This window comes from Mustelus asterias, chromosome 27 (assembly GCF_964213995.1).
Source record: "Mustelus asterias chromosome 27, sMusAst1.hap1.1, whole genome shotgun sequence".
Lineage (NCBI taxonomy): Eukaryota > Metazoa > Chordata > Chondrichthyes > Carcharhiniformes > Triakidae > Mustelus > Mustelus asterias.
In genome coordinates this window covers 26,138,621-26,158,419 of record NC_135827.1, presented here as the reverse complement: position 1 = coordinate 26,158,419, position 19,799 = coordinate 26,138,621, and the positions used below count along the sequence as shown (strand labels likewise).

Here is a 19,799-nt window from a genome sequence, read left to right as displayed (position 1 = left end):
AGTATTTAGGGTGTGTACACATGAATGGAACCAAATGGGGACTTTTTAAGAGAAACCTTAAATTGAACTGCTGGTGAACACAATGTGGTGGAGAAGGAAATTACTAAAAGAAAGCCTGTGTTAATTCCTTCACACTTATCTGTTTTCTCAAGTCCACATCTATGGCTTAGTGCATGAATTGAATGCTAGTTTGAGGACTTCAAATTATGAGGAAACTTTACAGAAGTCGAACTGGCTTTACTTTGAAGAGGTGACTTTTAACACGATGGAACCCAGCCCTTCCGAGATTGCAGAGGACATTGACTGAATTGACCTCGCGATTGTTCAGCGTTATGGTGCAAATACCATGAGACACAAGTTTCAATATTAGAGCTGAGAGAGTATTTGCCCTGGCTGGGGAATCTATTACAAATGGACACAGTTTCAGGCTAAGGCGCCAATCATTTAGGGCTAAGGTGAGAAACTTCTTCACTCAAAAGTTTATGAATCTTTGGAATTCTCCACCCCAGAGAACCTGGGGCAGGAAATCATCATTGAATATATTTAAGGCTGAGAAAAACAGATTTTTGGGGTCTCATGGAATCAAGGGATACGGGGAAAAGGCATGAAAGTGGAGTCTAAGCCTAAGATCAGCCACAAGTGTATTCAATGGGTGAGCAGGCCCAGTGGGCCCGATGGTCTTCTCCTGCTCTTTGTTTCTGACGTTCTTAAGAAAATTAAGAGTGATAAAAGAAGCTTTTTACCCATAATCCAGTAGCATGAATTAACAATCAGAGGTACTTCTGAAGAGAGAAAAGATTGAGGAAAAGGTGAGCGTATTTTCCTCTGAGTATAAAGCTATAACAACAATTATCAAACTATTATCTTAAATCAAACCAAAGACAGTGCTTTTAAATTTTACAGGAAGGAAAATATATTCCACACTGAGCATGTCATGTGGTGGGAGTTAATTTCTGATTAAATCTTATTTAGCCTGATAACATTTTCTTGTTTCCAAAAGTTCTTATGTTCTGTCTTAAAGAGGTTGTTATCAATTTATAGTTTGTAACATTTATAACAACAAACCTTTACTCAGCAGCCTGTAGTTTACCATATCATGCTACTGGCTCTGCCAAATAGAACTGGACGTTTCAATAAGAAATCACAATTAATTTTTATTGTTTTGTTTTTTAAACTTATTTCAAACAGCACAATGTGTTTAGCAACGCACTCGTTGTTTGTGCCATTTTAACTTGAAAAGCAGCAAAAGTAATTCTGTTTCTCATAAAGCCTCTTATGGCCTTTTCTTTATCAACAGAATCTCATTTGGTCCTTTTAGAAATGGTTATAATGGTCAATAAAGTTCTTTGTTTATAGCACATTTGTTTGCAACAAGTATATGATGAAGTTTCAGTGGTTCATAGAAAAATAAAACTGTCGCAATATTGTGACATTTACAAATACTAAATCTGAGAACTTGTGGTGTCCGATGATGTGAACGGTTTATAATATCTGGAGTGCAATTGAGAAAACATAAGATTTAGTGCTGAAACTGAAATAATAGTAGATGCCAGTTGTGTAACTATATTGGAGCAGCATAACCATGAACACATTTAGTTCAGGAACACAAGTTTTCAGCACTTTTCGGGGCCCATGGCCTTACCTGTATTCAGTGTTGAGTCGACCCTGAATGCAGCTGCAGGTGGGATTCGGAGCCAGCTTTTCCATTCCGTGTACAGAAATGTACTGAACCATTGAAATGCTGCAAATGAACTTGATGTGAAGTGTTAAGTTTATTTATTAGTGTCACAAGTAGGTTTACATTAACACTGCAGTGGAGTTACTGTGAAAATCCCCCGAGTTGCCACACTCACGCACCTGTTCAGGTACACTGAGGGAGAATTTAGCATGGCCAATGAACCTAACCAACACGTTTTTCGGACTGTGGGTGGAAACCAGAGCACTCGGAGGAAACCCACGCAGACACAGGGAGAATGTGCAAACTCCGCACAAACAGTGACCCAAGCTGGGAATTGAACACGGGTGCTTGGCGCGGAGAGGCAGCAGTACTAACCACTGTGCTGCCCTAAGTGAATGATGTTGAACTGGGGGTGAGATGCTGCCTCACAGCGCCAGGGACCCGGGTTCGGGTTGGGTCACTGTCTATGTGGAGCTTGCACATTCTCCCCGTATTTGCATGGGTTTCCTCCGGGTGCTCCGGTTTCTTCCCACAGACTGATAGACATGCTGGTTAGGTACATTGACCTGAACAGGCGCCAGAGTGTGGTGGCTAGGGGAACTTCACAGTAACTTCATTGCAGTGTTAATGTCAGCATTACTTGTGACTAATAAATAAACTTTAACTTTAATATCAAACATGTGTTGACTAAAAATTTAGAATTATATTCATACATCTGGTATAAATCCTTTCAATTTACCATAATTGTTAATAGTCTCTGTATTTATTAGTTCAAAACTTGCAGTTTGGTTTCCGTATTTAGTATTTATTTTCCCTAATGGCAGCCTTCAAGGCTAAATATTGGTATGGTATTCTTAAAATTTATAGGTTATTTCCACAATTACCGGTTTAATATTTCAAAAGATAATTACAACAGAAAGTTTGTTCAGCAATGCTTGTCAGCTTGCTTGCAGTTTACTCGGAGATAGTTTTACTTATTTTTCAGATTGTAAATTTTAGGTTGTTCTGCTACTTTGCCTGTGCCAATAAAATGGTTCAGGGACAAAGAAAAGCTGGTGGGACAACAATTATCTCACTTAGAGACCAAACTCCTGTATTTCAGCGATTTAAAATGTATTTAAGTGGAAAGGACAGAATTGCTATAAATCGGCATTTAATTACCAACCTCGTAATTTCATACAAATGCATTTTTGCCATCTTGCCTACCATTGTATTCTACATTTTTATAAAGAAGATTAGACTAATGCCACTGCTGTGTTGGAAAGTCTTGTACTAATACCATTAAAATGGAAGCTGTGTCAGTTGCTTTAAGCTGACTGATTTCCCCAGTCTCCTTGTGGATCACTTCACGACATTTAATATTCTGCTTATGTTTAAGTTCACTGATGACTAACAAATCAAATCTTGCTTATCCATCAGTAGGAGCCAGGTGTTGCAGTTTTGATTAAGACGATGAACTTATCCACTGGCTGCCGAATCAAATCTAAGGAAGGAAAATGAGGGGCTCCATAGACTAACAGCTAAAGGAATATTAATTTTGTGCTGCTATGGAGAAAACCATTCTAAATTCAGCACCTGATTTAACAGCTTAAATATATTATTCCTTGTACTCCAAAGAACAGAACCATGCTGAAGTGTTTTTCTTAAGGCAGTAGTAAGAAAGCAAATTGACAAAATGCAAAAAATAAGTAAGGAAGATATCTTCATCTTCTTAACATTACTTTGGTTCTTTTAGTACTTGGGGCACAATTGAATGTAGCCTGTCGTGGCAGGGGCCGTGGTGGTAGGGCCCACTTAAGCATGGAAGAGGACCCAAAATAACTCTGCTGGCAGTGGCAAAACCTCTCGGTTAAGTCAGAGGGACTGATGTGAGATTCCCAGCCACAAAGACTGGGACATTCTGCACCCTCCTTCTGCGTTATTTACTCTATGAATGGTATCCTTTACCTGTACAAAGCGTAAAAAACAATACTTTTCACCGTATACTAATACATGTGACAATAACAAATCAAATCAAAAATTAGGTCAATTTGGTTTGTTAATGAGCCTAACTCATCTTTGACCTGTGGTCACTCAGTGATTCTGGACCTCTGGTGGATGCATCTCCAGCAGCTGCCACTGCTCCCAGTGATGTGACAGCAATCAGGAGCTCCCGGCCTCTGGCTGGCAAATCCTTGCGAGCAGGATTTTTCCTGAATCCCAGGGGTCTGCTTCAATGTATAACGCTATATAAATTCACATTTTATGTTTGTAGATTTTTAGAATCGTGTTTCACCAAACACCCCAGAAAATTATAGAAGGGATTGACCCTGATGGCTATAAAGCAGACCTGTGAACCCCCTCCCCTGTGTATTCCCCACCTCTGACCAAACCACGATCTGCCCCCTGGCCATTCTTTTCCTCCAGCCACAACGTTAATCACGCTGCTCCTTTTGCAGCCTTTTTTTGGTGCCTTCCCCGCCCTATGCAATCCCACGAGTTATTGCGCAGAGGACACTGGCAGACTGGGCACAGTAGCGTGACATAATTAGATTGCTGCACGGACCAGTGCACATGTGTGGTCGGAGTTTGGTTGCCATCTTGCATTGGCCGGAGACATTGTATTTTTCAAAACTTGTGGAGATTGAAATCTCATGGGGACTGAATGACTTGTTAGTTACTTGCTTTCCCAATCACTTACTGTACCTGCATACTAAATTACAGGAGACAGATGGAGAAGATCAAGAAGCTGGGAATTAAGGGAAGGCCAAAAAATTGGATCAAAACTGGAGGAAACGATGGCCTCATTAGAATATTAGATGAGCTAACCCCTAACCCCAGGGAGAGGTTGCAGCATTGTGGCGAGATCTTGCATGTCAGTCTTCGGGAAAGGCTAGGGGAAGCCGTTGGCTGGGTTCAAGACAAAAGGAACACGAACTCAGTGAGACCAGTTTATTTAGAACCTTGGTTTTAGCACATTGATCCTCAGTACAAAAACCATTGAGGTGCTGGACCAAATGACAACACTTTCTATTGACTCCTATTCAAAGCGAAAACTTTGAAGCCCACATCCTCTAGTCAATGATATCAATGTCCCTCATGTCAAGAGGACGATATAGAAGAGAGAAGCGACAAGTTAGGATGTGGCTTCGATGGTAATATCTTGGCTTGCTGTCTGCACAATGACATGCAAAGAATTGATGTTAAATTTCAGATGTAGTTTCAGGGAATGAGTAATCAGTTCAAGTCTGGAAAAAGAAAAGTTGGTTACAAATCTTCAGCTCAAGCCTGGCCTCCAACTTTCCCATCTTCTGATTTCTTCATATTGTCCCTGTTCTGGATATCTTATGCTGCCTCTTTGAAAAGAGTAACAAGATTCATTTTGAGTTGGTTTCTTTCTCTGCCACTTCTTACTCTCTAATAATTGACAGTCTTCCTCTACAAGAGCAAGAGAAGAGGTTGAATAAACAACACTGGCAAGAAGCCACTCAGCTTCATCTGCTCTTATCTTGTTGATCAGCCATGCCTCAGTGAGCACTGTGTGAGTGGTTGCAAGAACAAAATTGTGCTGTATTATAATTGGAACAGGCGGAACAGCAATTCGTGACGTTAGAGAAACCAAAAGAAATGTACAGTAAAGACTTACTTGCTGAATAATAAAACACAATTTTTCAAGTTACTGTCAAGATGTGGTTGAGGCGAGGGTTTGGATAATATCCTTCACAACTGAAACAATAAGAGATGATGAGAACATTAATGTTGCGATGCAGCCACCTTCTTGGAACAATCCTGCTGGCATTCATATCTTCTGTGACGTTCTTATCCAAATTTCCATGGAATAGGGCAACTGTCCCTAGGGAATCGAATATCCTTCCTCTAAAAGAACGTTCGTTTATATAGTGCCTTCTTTTGAGAAGGAAATGATGAGGATTTTTTTCTTCCAGAGGATCATTAGTATATGGAATTCTCTTCCTCAGAAAGCAGTGGGGGAGGCTGGGTCATTGAATTAATTCAAGGCAGTGTTAGACAAATTTCTGATAGACAATGAAGTCGAAGGTTATGAGGGGGCAGACAGGAGAGTGGAGTTGAGACTACAAACCAGATCAGCCATGATCTTACTGAATGGCAGAGCAGGTTTTAAGGGCTGAATGGCCTTCTCCTGCTTCTAAGTCCTATGTTCATGATCGCTTGACATCCCAAAAGTACTTTATAGTTAATGAAGTACTTCTGAAGTGTTGTTACTGCTGTAATACAGGAAAGACTATTTGTTTCTGATTTTGTACAAATGAAACAATCCAGTCGACAGTTAAATTTATGACTCCTTTCACTGTGGAAGTCATTAACAAGGCTTCTGAAAGCTCTTGTACCCCTTTGACTAGAATGTAACTTCAGGATTCTGTTGACCTTTAAATCCTGAGTAGCAAACTATTTCATATCTCCAAATGGACAAACTACCAATTCCAGGCCTAATTCATGCATCAACTGAGCACACAAACTTGGCCAGTTCAGTGCTTGGGATTTTGGGCTGTCAGTCCTAAGACCTAATGCCAAAATGGACACTCAGTGTCTGTACCCTAGAACAGTGATTCCTAAGTAGTGTGCTGCAGCACGCTGCTGTGCCGTGAAGACCCCCAAATGTGTCACGAAAAATGATTCAAAACTCATGTCATTAAACTAAAACAAGCCTTTGTCTTCAGCTCTGTGATTGACATTTCCAAGACCCGATGAATCTTGGGCCTCCCGTGTATGCGCCGGCTGGGAAAGAGCCCCACATACGTGGTTTAGATTTGTTGTGTGGGTCAGGCCCATGCGCATGACCAACAAGACTTGGAGCTGAAGACAAAGGTCCCATGCGCCCCACAAAAACAAAAATTCAAAAAGGATGCAAAAACCCTGGGAGAAGTGAGAGACAGGGAGAGGTTCAAAAACAGGTGTGAGGACAGGGGGAAGCTAAAGCAAAGTTCCCAGCAAGGGAAGAAGACAGAGAATATATTTTTTTAATTGTGTACTGGTGTGCCATGACATATAAGAAGCTGCCTTAAAATAACCTTATTTGAAAAAAACCTTAGGAACCACATTTAAAACCAAAAGAAAGAGTCAATCTGCCATTTCAACGACTATCTTGAGCTATAGCTTGGAGAGAAATGATAGAAATTCTATTTGATTGGTGCAGGAACAGAATTGCTCCTCAGTAATCATGGTTGAAAAAACACAAAGTACCCTATGAATTTTATTCTTGGTTCTGACCTGTAGTAAATTAGAAGATCTAAATTGTGATGAATGATATAATTCTAACTTGCAAAACAATTTCAATCCACTGCAGCTCAATAAAACAAGTACTGACACCAGCTGTGAATACTGAGCAGCCAAGCTTTAATACGATTCTGTCCCTCACCTTTTGAGAAGCTGATCATTTGCTAAGGTTCTCCATTGAGGTGGTAACTCTTGGTAACAAGAAATTAAAGATGCGACATATTGGTTTCTGATTTGCTGGATCAGCTGTAGTGTGAAATATAAATTGTCTGTGTGGACTGCCATGTTTCTGTGCATAGCTTATAACTTACTTAGCTCATTAAGCAGACCCATATCTGAGTGAGATGTTGCAGTTAAGTTATATCAGTAAAACTTTGGGATACATTAGTTAGTCACCGATGAAAAATGAGGGAAATATCTAAAATCCAATACATGCTGTTCTTATATGGAATAAACCCAGAACCGTGGAATGTAAAAAATATCTGTTGTACTCTGGTTTCGGCTTTCGATAGATCAAAGTTGTCTGATGAGGGTCACGAAGAAAAAAATGTTCAAGAGTTTTGTAGTCATGAATTTGAAAATATATTTGAAGCTTCTGTCTTGTAATGCAATGATTTTCAGGTGTACTACCGATTCATTATCTAAAGGCTGCATGAAGTAAATTTTTGAAGATTAATTTAAACATAATTGTTCATTTGAATGTTTTTGGGAATTTCACGGTGAGTAATTAATTTCTCAGCTTGTGGTGCTGGATTGTTAGCTTTATCACCTGTTTGCAGGACTTTGTTGCAAATCCTGTGCCATTTTCAATTAGAATTTGCACTGCATCAGGTATTTAACTTTGTACATGTGAAAATTTCAGCATGTTTTAGAATTGTCCAGGACGTCTGATAGATTAATCTTGCAACTTGGGATGGAGGATTTAAAAAAGCAATTAAAGTTGAACTTTATGTTTGAATGACTTAAGGAAAGTACGATTAAGGTGAAAAACTAGAGGGATTCTGAGGGAAAAATAACCTTTGCTTTTCTGGGCAGAAACAAAATGATTAGTTATATGAAGAGCTACTGTAGCTCAAGGAAAGAAGGCCGTTGGCAGATATTATGTGGACAGTGACTAAATGAAGCAGAGCAGTGAAGAATGGAAAAGTCTAACTTTATTAGTGGGAGAAACTGTTAGTGGGTTAGCGAGGATAAATGCAGCTACAACTTCGCATATAGTTCAGTACAGTGTCTCTGAGTGTGAGAGTGAGCAAAATAAAGAAACATGTGGACAAACTTTTGCGATGGTTCTCAAGAATTCTAAGGCACCATAAGATTTGAATACCTGGTTGGGAACATGGGGAGATTACAGGTGTCATATTTTGGAATTGACTGTTGAGCAGGGTTAGATTTCATCTGGACCATTGGCACCAATGTGTTGGTACCAAGAATAAATAAAGTTCAAACTCTGTCAGATAGAGATTTGCCCCAGAGCATATGGGGGAGAAATAAAGGATAAATTAAGTGATGGTGTGAAATGGTTTAAAATAGGAACCTCTGATTTTGGTTTGGAGTGATGTTCTTTAGGGCAGTAAGGAAGAAGTGAAACATAGAACCATTGAAGATAGGAGCTGGAGTAGGCCATTCAGTCCTTTGAGCCTGCTCCACCATTCATTATGATTATGGCTCATTACCCAACTCAGTGTCCTGATCCTACCTTCTCCCCATACCCTTTGATCCCTTTCACCCCAAGAGCTGTATCTAATTGCCTCTTCAAAACATACAATGTTTTGGCTTCAGCTGCTTTTTGTGGTAGCGAATTCCACAGGCTCACCACTCCCTAGGTGAAGAAATTTCTCCTCATCTCAGTCCTAAAACGTTTACCCCTTACCCTTAAGAAAAATGACAGTGAAGGAAGCAACAAGAAAATGCAGAAGGGAAGAGAGTATTGAGGGGTATAAATTGGTCATTGGTTTATATGTAAATAACAGCAGGAGAACAGTTAAGAATGGCAGACTCTGGGCTGGAATTTTTAGAGCCTGCTGGAACTGGCAAGATGGTGGGTAGGCATGGAAGCCTGTGCTCTCGATTCCCAGTAGTGGGAAAACTGTAAGTGATTAAGTCAGCGGCGGGAATGTAACAAAATGGGAAATTCACCTGTTGGCAGTTGGAACTTCATTGATATGCTTAATTGCCCACTGGAATATAATTTGAATGCAATTGGACACAATTTAATCCTGCCCCCCTGAATTAGTGAAACTGAAACTTACACGTTTAAGTTTACTTATTAATGTCACAAGTAGGGTTACGTTAACACTACAATGAAGTTACTGTGAAAATCCCATAGTTGCCACACTCCGGCATCTGTTCGGGTAAACTGAGGGAGAATTTAGCATAGCCAATGCACCTAACCACGTTTTTCGGACTGTGGAAGGAAACTGGAGCACCCAGAGGAATCCCACGCAGACACGGAGAGAATGTGCAAACTCCACACACACAGCGACCCAAGCTGGGAATCGAACCCGGGTCCCTGGCGCTGTGAGGCAGAAGTGCTAGCCACTGTGCCACCGTGCCTCCCCTCTCTTCATTGAAAGCTGGTAACTTATATGCAGGCACACTCTTGCAAAACCGGCATCCTTGGGACTGAGGTCTTGCCGATCTTTGGATTTTGCCAGATTTCGGGTTTGGCGCTTTAGGCAGTGGGATACTCGGACCATTTCAGGTCGGGTGGGGTCAAAGGTGCTTAGACCATGGGAATAGACCAGCCGCAAACGGCTAAAGGATAAGTAGTCCAGAGCCATGCAGTGCCTAGCTGAATAGTTCAGGTAAGTTTATTTTAATTGAGTAAAAGAAAAATAATGATGCATAACACATTCTAAAGATGTTTGCTTTTTAAGCAGCTCTGGTATTTAGGCAACCGGTTTTGAGAGGTGTACCTGAATGTACCTTCCTTGACTTACGGTGAGAGTCCTTTGTGCTTCCAGGAGTCTGAGACACAAGGCACTGGACTGATCATGGAGACCTTTTTTTGTGTGTAAAAACTTGCTGAGCTGATGAGGAGTGGAGCTTCAGACAAAAAAATCAGAATCCACAAGTACTGGGTCCAAAATTTAAAAGGGCAGTGTACAATTGAGGTGCAGTAGGGTCATCTCTTAAAGTGACATCACAGATCTGAGTTTATAGGGGGAGAACACTTTGGAGGCTGATTGTATGGAAAGGAGGAGATAGTGGCAGCATGGGAATCATCCACCCTGTCTTTCTTCATCCTTGAGCACTAGAAGGGATGTGCCAGTTGGACCGTGACATGGACCTCAGTTGAACCCATCGATACCACCATCTAATCTTATGTGACAGTGAACATATCTTTTCCCGGAACACTGAGATGTCTTTTTGTGCTGGAGCAGCAGAAATTCAGTTGTTGGAGATTAAAACTGTAAAGCTTTCTTAAAAAGCCTCAAGACGATTTGCAACTCTTAACACAAGGCTGGCCACTCTTTATATATACCAGCTCCTGCACAGTTGTCAGTTGATGTGAACTTCCCAACACCAGAGTTGCTTCCTGCAAGCCTGTGTCACATACATTCATAAGCTTGTTGCTCATAATTGGGTTCAGCTGACCACCACGGTCCTGTGCCAGATCCCCAGTGATTTCCAGGCCCACCAGTGGGTGCCTTGATGGTAGGACTACATCCAGCCCACTAATTAAAATGGAGGGCTCCTCAGTTACTGCCTTCATGAAAACAGTTTAAGTGAGGGCAAGAATGGGAACTAAATATTCTTAGTTCTAAAATGTTCTACTGACATAAAGAAGATCGGTTATTTTGAGACAGAATTTCGGTTGTATATTTCGTACCAACCGACTCAACAGCTTCTTCCCTGCTGCCATCAGACTTTTGAATGGACTTCCCTTATATTAACTTGATCTTTCTCTACACCCTAGCTATGACTATAACACTATATTCTGCACCCTCTCCTTTCCTTCTCTATGTACGGTATGCTTTGTACAGCATACAAGAAACAATACTTTTTACTGTATACCAATACATGAGACAATAATAAACCAAAGTTTTTAACCAACCTAGTTTTAAACACAGTTTACCTGGGTTGAGCTAAAGAATAATAAAGAATATTTTGTCATATTGGGAATAGATGTAGCCCATCAAGTAGTAGTAGGGAAAGATATTTAAAATGTCTGTGGTTGGAATTGAATTCTAATAGTGGGGGTTTCAGTTAAGCTAAGGTGGAATGGGATAAAACAAGTGTTCATGCTAACAATGGGAAGGGGTTCATCGAACTTGTCAGTTTCCCTATCAATATGTTATGCACTCAACAAGATAGGGTGCAATAGTGGTTCTAGGCAATAAAGGAGAAGCGAGGCACTGAACGTAGGCGGTCATTCAGGGGTAAAGATTGTAACCTCATTATGTTCCCGTTGAAATTGACAAAGAAATAAAATGACTCATAGATTAAGGTTTTTGACTAGAAATTTGCTTATTTCAGTGCATGAAAGAGGACCTGGTCTAGATTAATTGATTGGAAAACTGCCAGATCAAATATTAGACTAGCAGTAGCAGGCGTTTAAATGAAAGATGGACGAGGTACATGCTAGATACATTTTTTTTGTGAATGGGGTGTTTGACTGCTTTGTGTGTTGGGGATCACATTTCTGTATAATCACTCACTTTGACAAGAGGACTTGGATCCCAGCTCCAAAAGGTTGTAGATTCTGAGTGTATAACTGGGTTGGAAATCCAGCTGAGAAAAATTTGTAAGAAGAGCTTTTGTTTCTGCTGACATTTAATGATTGTACTTTAAATGAGTCTGTCAGTCATCATCACTTCCTAGTGGAGAGGAGTCTACAGCACATTTGTCTCTTGATACTCCAGTGATTAATGCATCCTCTTTGGAACTTGTATAAACATAAAAACTTGGAGAAGGAAGTGGGGTCTAGTAATGAAGAGGAAGCTCTTCGAAGTTTGAGGGTTGATGGGACATTGTGAAGGAATTATGTATTATCACTCACTCATGTATTATTTCTGGTTGCTGTCATAACTGGACCTGGGAATATTTAATCTTGTCATTTGATAAAAAGTGGAAAAACATTCCCTTGTTTTGTTCCTTCTTCTTGTAAATGTATTAGATTGACAAAGCTAAAGAGGGGAGAAATCTTCACTGTACTTCTATGTTGCTTTTCTGTACAAATGTTTTGAGATGTCTGGAGCATGAATTAACTAAAGAATGTACATGGACTGAAAGGACAGTGCTCTGACGAGAAACAGATAGATGGAATGTAATTTTACCCTAATACTTTTTTTCAGCTTGACATTACTGTGCTAACTGCCTATTAAAGCTATCATTTTTGCAATAAGTGTAACCGTAACCATAGTTGTGCATATAACTGAATATTGTTTTTTTTCTGTGCTATAGCACACATAATGAAGCACCATTTCCCATTCAGTAAATCAATATGCAATCCAGTTTTAATTAATTTCTGATCTGTCTTTGCATTAGCATGCTACAGTTTTATGAAGAAACATAGCCCCACAAAGGATGGAAGTTTTTTGTAAAAAGATGTTAGTATTTTCCACCCTTGAACCATGCTCTGGGTGAAGAGTAAGAACTTCATTGGATATATTACAGCCTATCCTATACTGATGGCTTGGCTTCCCAACAAGTGGAAATATCTTCTCTACATCTACCCCATCAAATCCTTTTGTGATCTTGAAAAAGCTGTTGTAATAATCTTACTGAAATCAATCTTCCATCACCAGTCACTCTTTTATTCAACATGAGTTCTGAACACCTTTTAAGGGCTACAGATTGCAGATCAATCCCGAGTCTATTGACTGCCGGCCTGAGTGGAACCGGCTGGTTTTAAACCTCCCCATTGCTTCCCTATTCGCTGAGTCTCCACTTGCCAAATAGGGAAGCTCGTACTTAATGAGGCCGACGGGGAGATCTATTGATAATCCCACCCAACCCCCACAACCCGTTCCCCTGTCCATTTCTTTCCCCGAACTCCCGCCACAGGGGGGTTTTCTCAGCCGCTTGGCGAACGGCCTGGGATCAGTGGGAGGCAGGGCTGCATCATAGGGTGTGAAGCGAATCGGAGACCTTTGCTTCCAAAGGGAGTGCCGTAAAGCCACCGACTCTGGCTCATCTTGAGGTCTCACACTTTAGTAGGGGCGCCAGTCTCTTCTGTTTCCACTTCTGAATCCCTGTCCTCATCACACAGAGGGATAGGTGTGGGGTTGAGTTCCATTTGAGACTCGACACTGGCAGTGGTCGTCCGCATGGCTGTGACTGTACTGGCACAGGTTTCCCTATTTCTGAGATGGTGCAAGTGTTTCTCGACAATTTGGCTCTATACTTGCACCTTATAAAACATGCGCCCTGTTTTCTCCATTATAATCCCGCAGACCCAACTGAGGCTGTCCCTGAAGTTCCTCACGTAGACTGGTCTGTCAGTTTTGAATGTCCTGCCTGTCCTTACAGAATCATGGTTCTTCTTCTGAGTCTCTTTTTGGGACTCCACCCTCCCCGCTAGGTTTGGGAAAAGTAAGCTTAATCTTGTCTGAAGCCTCCATTCCATTAATAATTCCGCTGGGGCGCTTCCTATCATTGTGTGAGGGGTAGTCCTGCAGTTGAATAAAAATCGTGCCAGTTTGGTCTCTATGGACATTGCAGGTGGCTTCTTCATGTTAAGCTTAAAAGTCTGCACTGCTCATTCAGCCAACCCATTCGATGGCGGGTGATGGGGTGCTGTCCCAATGTGTTTGATTCCATTGGAATGGATGAAAGTCTAAAACTTGGTGTGAGTGAAGGCAGTGCCATTGTTAGAGACTGGGGGCCCGATTTTACCATCAGGTTATGCCCATTTTCGGGCGTGAAAACTTGTTAAAGTCAGACGTGAGGTGAGTAACATGATCCGCGCCCACCTCCGCGCCAGTTCCCCCTTTACCGAGGCATGAAAATGGCTGCAATCGGGGCTGCGCCCAAAATAGGGCGCAACGGCCATTTAAATGCATTTGCATGCATTTAAATTGACTCAATGGGCTATACGCCCAATCTTACTGGCACTTCCCCCTTTACCACCGCGTTTGCCCATACAGTTTCGGTGTGAAACAGACATGCTCTACAAACGTCCGATTCGGGTGCTCCAGTTAGTGAGGAGGTAAGTGCCAAGCATCCGGCTCTCTGCTTGAGATCGGTTGAGGGGAGTGGAAGGTGGGTCCGACGGCTCTTTGCTTGAGATCGGTGGGGGTGGGGGAAGGTGGGATCCGTTGCCACTCTGCCTGAGATCGGTGGAGGGGAGGGGGGTTGGGGCCCGCGATTGGTCTGGGTGGTGGGGGGAATAAGAGGATTAGTAATGTTGGGGGGTGGGGCAATGTCTGTGGGGGCTGGGGGGAGGCATTATCCGGCCTGGGAGGGATGTGGCAGAGGAGCTGCATTCCATCATTTTTTTCTGCGCATGTGCAGTTGGAGGTGCCGATTGAAGCTGCAGGATTTCGGGCGCATTAAGCCCCGCCCACAGGCTTCTGCAGCGTGATTCGGATTCGCTGATATTTTTGCAGCCAGAGTGCATATTGGGGCACCTGAGAACGGGTCTAAAAGTCGGATCTGAAACACTCCCAGTTTCAAGTCTGCCCAGCACTTAGAATCAAAATAGTAAAATAGGGCCCTGGGACTCCAGCTATCTCAAGCATGCAGAAGCTTGGTCGCAGTTTCTCAATGGTAGCATGGGAAGTGGTGGAATATATCATACAATATAACTCCAACCATTTGGAATGCATGTCGATCTTAATCAGGAACATGGAACCCAAAAAAGGCTCGGCGAAGTCTACATGCACTCACACCCAGGACTTACCAGGCCACACCCATGGATGTAGGGAGGCTGAGGGGGAAGTTTGTGATTCTCTTGGCACGACTCACACTGTCTAACCAAGTCAATTATGCCTGCGTCAAGGCCGGGCCACCATACCTAGCTCCTGGCTATGGTTTTTATCCTTGAAATCCCAGGTTGGCCGTGGTGTAATTCCATAAATATTGGACGTCACCCTGGGCAAGGGACAACTACATGGGAACCCCAGAGGATGATGTCACCGTCAACACTAAGCTGTCTTTCTTCATCCAGTGGTGTTTCATCTCATCTGAGGGCTGTCCCCTGAATCTTCCATGCAGTATTACGTTTTTTAATTTAGACGGGATTGGGCCCTTTTGCATCTAGTCCTTGATTTGCCGGGCAGATACCGGCAAGCTGTCCAAAAAATTGAAGGTCATCACGACCTCTTCCACAGCTGGTGGTGAAGCTGGACTTCCGGGCAACTGCAGATGACTCAGTGCATTGGCCTTAGCTTTCCAGGTCCTGGGGCGATGCTCTAGGAAGTGGTCATAGCTGCCAGTAACAAGGCCCAATGCTGTATCTGGTCGGAGGCAATGGGGGGGGAGGGGGGGAGGGGGGTATTGTCTTGCCCTGCCCAGCAGGGGTGTAGGATCAGTAACTGTGAAGAAGTGTTTTCCATAGATGTGCTGATGGAACTTTTTATTGCCGAAAACAACTGCCAATCCCTCTTTCTCAATCTGGGAATACCACTGCTCAGCGTCCTAGATGTGTACGCAATAGTCTTCTGTGACCCATCTTTCCAGCTGTGTGCCAGTGCTGCTCGAACCCAGTAAGGGGAGGCATCGCTTGTCAAGATAAGCTCCTTTTGGGGTCAAAAATGAGTCCGTATATTAGAGGACAAAAGTTGCTTTTTAACTCTGTTGAAAACCTCCAGCTGCGGCACCTCCCCATGACCACCTTTGATATTTGCATGGTAGGACATGCAGGGGAGGCAGCAAAGAAACTATATTAGGAAGAAATTCCCAGAGTAATTCACTAACCTCAGGAAGGATTTTAATTCTGTGGGGTTACTTGGAGTTAGCTCCTCCTTAATGGCCCTCACGTTGTCTTCCACTGGATGAAAGCCCTTACCATCCTCCTGATAGCCCAAATAGGTCACAACACTTTCTTGGAAGACAAATTTTCCCTTTTTAGGTGTAACCTGACCTCTGAAAATCACCATACGACTTCTTCCAGTTTTGCTAGGTATTTGCGTTCTGAGGTTTCTGTGACCAAGACATCGTCCACATACACCACTACCTGAGGTAACCCTTGGAGTATGTTCTCCATGACCCATTGAAATATGGCACTTGCAGACAAGATCCCAAAGGGCAGACGAATGTACTCATATAGGCCTTTGTGCTTATTATTGTTGTGTACTTTCAGGAAGACTTGTCCAATTCAAGTTGGAGATATGCATGGCTCATGTCCAACTTTGAAAATATTTGGCCCCTAGTCAACCTGGCATACAGGTCTTCGATCCAGGGCGTGGGTATCTGTCAAGCTTAGAAACCCTATTGACCATAACCTTATAATCTCCGCTAAATTGGACCGAGTTACCGGGCTTAAGGATAGGAACAACAGGTGTGGCCCACTCTGCGAACTGTGCTGGTCTTATGACGCGTAGCTTTTCCAGGCGTTCTAGTTCTCACTCCATCTTTTCCAGTTTGAAGTATGGATCTGATCTCACTCTAAAATACTTGTAGCATCGGGGTTGACACAAATCTTAGCTTTGGCTCCCCTTATTTTCCCAAATCTTCTTAGACGTCTTCAGGGTATTTATTGATGACTTTGTACAGTCCACCCAAACCTAGCCTAAAGATCTTCAGCCAGTTCAGTCTGATGCGTTGGAGCCAATCTTTCCCCATAAGGCTAGCTCCATGTCCCTGTACAATGATGAGTGGAAGTCGAGCTGACTGCTGCGTATAAGTCACAAGGGCTGCTGTGGTGTTCTTTATCTGCAACGATTCCCCTGTGTAGATGGCCAGTCTGGCCTTTGTGCTTTCCAAGTTCAGGAGCTGAATACCAGCTTGGAGGCAATTATAAGTCTGCTCCCCGTTAACGAAGCCCCACTTATATTTTTAATGGATGGCATTTATTAACAACTCCACCATTATGGGGCAATCTTTGTCATGGAGATGCGATTTAATTGCATTGTCCCTGTTTGTGGGCCTTTCTGCAAGGTGCAGTCGATACAGGCCTTGGTCTATTCTCGAAATAGCATGTGTTTTGACTGTCCCTATATCTTAGCCTCGATTGTGGTCTTCTGCACACATGCAATAGTCTATTGTATGGCATTGACAACGTTCTGGAATATGCCTCCTAGGAGTTGAAGGCTGTCCCTGACTTTCCTTGAGTGCCTGGTGATGCGACTCGGCCTCCACCATTGCCAGGGATGCTGGAATATTTCACTGATGCCATCGTTCTGAGTTGAGGGATGAATGTTGCATGAGGCCCCTCCCCCCAGTTGGAGATCACTGCTATCTGATGTCCCCTGTACTTCCTGGGCTCCTTTCTCTGCATTCTCCAATAATAGAGCTATCTCAGTGGCCTTCTTCAGCTCCAAATTGGGTTGTGCCAATAATTTTTTTTTTTTGGACTGTCGCCATGCTAATTCCACAGACTAGCCTATCACACAACATGGTGGCCCAAATTCACAGTGCTCTGCCAATTTCCGCAGCCAGGTCAGAAATTCGGTGACAGATTCTCCAGGGGTTCGCCCTGCTATGTTAAAGGGATATTGCTGGAGTATTATGGAAGGTTTTGGGTTATTAGAACTTTTAACCAAATCCACCAATTCATTAAAGGTTTTCGAGTCAGAGGCGTCCGGGTAGGTCTGTTTTCTGAGTACACTGAAGGTCGGGACCCTGCATGCCATTAACTGGATCACTTTCTGCTTCTCGTCCCTCTCAGTACTGTTGGCCCGAAAAACACGCGCTCTTGCAAAGCCTAGTCTTGTATGGTTGCATGGAATCCCTACAGTGCAGAAGGAGGCCATTCGGCCCATTGAGCCTGCACCAACAACAACCCCACCCAGGCCTTATCCCCATAACCCGAGATATTTACTCTGCTAATCCCCCTGACACTAAGAGCAATTTATTATGGCGAATCAACTTAACCTGCACACCTTTGGCATCATAGGCTTCAAGGTTCCTGAAAACAGGCATGTTTCTTACCGGAGGATTACTTGCCTTGACAGTAAAGATGGTCCAGAGGGAAGAAGAAACTCGCTTCACTCCTCGTCGCCAATGCAATAATCTTACTGAGGCCAGCCTTCCATCACCAATCATCCTTTTATTTACAGTGGTACCTGAAAGCCTTTCAACGGCTACAGAGTTTAAATCGGTCCCAAGTCTATTGACTGCCGGTCTGACTGGAGCCAGCTGGTTTTAACCTCCCCCACCGCTGGTCCTTCCCGATTGGGTGAGCCTCCACTCAACTAATAGGGGGCTCATATTCAACCAGGCCCATGGGGAGATCAATTGATGATCCCCTGCAGTCATCATAAAAACTGTACTTGGTCATCCTTCAGTCTTCTCTTTCCAAGAGAAAGGAAGCTTTTACTGATAGTTATAATAACTCAGTTACAGTATCATTCTTGTAAATCATCTTTACTGATTCACCAGGTCCTCTGTAGCTTTTAGTAATATTCAAACCAGAATTTGTTGCTGTATTCTTTTGATCTCGAATTAGAGCTGGGATTTACAAACTTCTGCCAGAGATATCTTCCATCAACAGAAAATATTCTGATTAATTTCAGCATCCACCAAAGAGCAATTGTCTTCAAGAGATGTTTATTTTGTCCTCGTGGCTTGAATCAGGCGCACCAGTTTTGTGCATACTTCGCTTGAGCAGTGGAATAATGGATTATATGTTGTTGATGCAATTCTCCCATTCTTGTGAAATAATGGGCCAGATTGTGCTGCAGCAGCTAATCTAATGATGTCTGCTCTTTGTAGTACTTGTTTTTGCACATTTAGGCTTCTCAAGTTTTTTTTGAGTAGCAAATTGCTGAAAGTGCGCGCCGATAATGTTACTGGGAAGAAATACAGCATTTGGGAACTGAATGCTTAGGGAAAGCAACCGTCTAATCAGTTTGAAGGATCATGAAATAAACCGTGCAAGGACTGTAAATTAAAGTGGGTGAATTCAGTGTCACATCGGGTACTGAATAAAAAATAAAATGAGGGAAAGAAAAATTGCAAAAAGGGACTGAGGAACAGACTGAAAGGAAAAGTTTTTAAACATCTTTAACAATTAAAACCTGAAGGAACGCAACTCCACATGTGGAGCAGTTAATTTTCAATGCCAGAGAGATTGATTGAAAGTAATTAACATTTATCCCATCATTAAAAAATTACTTCGACTTGGAAGTGATTTAACAACTTCAAAATAGTGGACCTACTGCGCAAATACAACAAATTGACATCAGTCAATGCATTTGAACGTTAAGGCAGACAGCAAGATGACATTTTTGCAACGCTAATGGTAGATGGGTGCAGATTGGGCAGCAACCTTTGGACTTCTGCATTTAACTGTGCATCTGCCCCTCAACTGTAGTTGCTGCACCATTTGCACATAAGTAATGGTAAGCGCCATTTGCCTTATCATGATTTTGACAGCATTATCTGGCCCAGTTTAATCTCTGTCCCACCATGAGCAATGCATGTGAGATCTAATTATTATGGTGGAAAATATATGTTTTGGAGTGTACTTTACTGCAAACCTTTGTAGCCTGATGGATATTCGTAAAGATACCAGCAAAGTGAAGTCACCAGCAAAGTCTGATGGTTAAAAGGGCTAACTCTGTATCAGGCTGAGGACTGTAGGAGCAGCAAAGAATAGGATGGGCAGCTATGGATCAAACACTTGAATTGATTGCACACTGGCTGCTGCTATGCCATTGAACAGACAGTGATTGAACACAGATCCCTGCGTGTCGTGTTCTTGAGAAGAATTACGACCTCCTGATAGAGGCATGACTCAGTATTCGTCTCCATAAAGAAAGTGATTGATTAGTGCCTGTCC

At 42.6% G+C, this 19,799-nt stretch overlaps 1 protein-coding gene across 3 annotated transcripts in view; it reads left to right on the top strand.

Annotated features, from left to right (window-relative positions):
- Positions 1–19,799, top strand: part of snx19b (sorting nexin 19b) — a 167,184-nt gene that overhangs the window by 43,848 nt on the left and 103,537 nt on the right. The gene's annotated exons all lie outside the window — the stretch shown is intronic.